Raw genomic sequence first — 1,405 nt, 5'->3', positions numbered from 1 at the left:
TGTCCTCCTTGTGTCCCACTGCTGAGCACCTCCTTAATGCAGCACTGAAGCTCTTCTCACATTTCTGTCACAGAAATACTTTTGTGTTTATTTATCATTGACCTATCCAGAGAAGCAGCACTTGTCACGAAGGAAGGGTGGTTTCATGAAAGAGTTTGGCGGGGACAACACGTGCTCTATGCACAACCTCACTCCTGCAAGGTCTGCTGGGGCAGGATGGGGGTGTCTATCCTCTTATATAGTTCTACCACTTATATAGTCACCATGAGAGAGTTCAGTCACTCTGTCCTCCTTAGAAATCTCCCCTCTGACATCCAGAACACTGACTCACTGTGCATTTTTCCATCCATCAATCCATTTTCAAAATGCTCATACTTCTGTAACCCTTGTGCTATCCTAGGCACTTTAACATTGGGAGTTGGGTCATCTAGACCCACTAGACAGTGTGTTGAACATTTTTTTTTCAATGATTTGTGATCTTCACTGGTGTCCATGGATTACATGAAATCTTTCCACCTTTATCCTCCTTTGTCATGGTAGGGGGAACACGGCAATGGAAGGGGGGGTCATCTAAGATAGCACAAGGGTTAAAGAGGATGTACAGCTGGTCCACTGTTTTACAATCAGGGCGAAAACTGCACTATTGTTCCTGCATCTGAGGTTTGACTATCGGACGTACTTTCCTCTCCAGTACCCTGGCAAAAGACTTTTCCAGGCAGGCTGAGGAGTGGCATTTCCCGGTAGCTGGAACCCACCCTCCAGTCACCTTCTTGAAAAGGGGAATTACCACCCCTGTCTGCCAGTCCAGCGGTACGGTTCCCAACTGCCATGCAATGCTGCAGAGACGTGTCAGCCAGGACAGTCTCACAGCATCCAAAGACTTGATGTACTCGGGGTGGACTTCATCCACTCCCGGTGCCTTGCCACCACGGCTCATCGACTATTTCTGCAACTTCAGCTTTGAGGGACAGTGATGGACAGCCCCACTTCAAAGTCCTCAGCCTCTTTTTTTATTTATTTATTTATTTTTTTCTAACTTGTCCTGTCCAACAGCTGGGCAGGCAAGATGAGAGCTGACGGCCTCTTGTGTTGGACATATTTTACTTTAACAATAGGGGTTATTAATCTTCAGACAAACCAAAGGTATGTCTGAATAAACCCCTTTTGTAATTGAGGCCAAACTTTATTAACTTCAATCATGTTTGAAAATCTTTGGTGTTGGACCGGACGGAAAAGGAAAGGAGGGAAGAAGAGAGAGGGACGTTATTGAGATGGGGGGGGGGGGGGGGGGGTAAGAGGGTGATAATAGGAGGGGGGGGGGGATACCATGAAGCAGCATAAAGCAACAAGTTTACTGGTTGTTTATCATTACGGTAAGGTTCAAATGTAATACAAAAAGGGCGGG

This window comes from Oryzias latipes, chromosome 7 (genome assembly GCF_053564925.1).
Source record: "Oryzias latipes strain Hd-rR chromosome 7, Olatipes_Hd-rR_3.1".
Taxonomy (NCBI): domain Eukaryota; kingdom Metazoa; phylum Chordata; class Actinopteri; order Beloniformes; family Adrianichthyidae; genus Oryzias; species Oryzias latipes.
Note: the sequence above shows the minus strand (reverse complement) of the source record.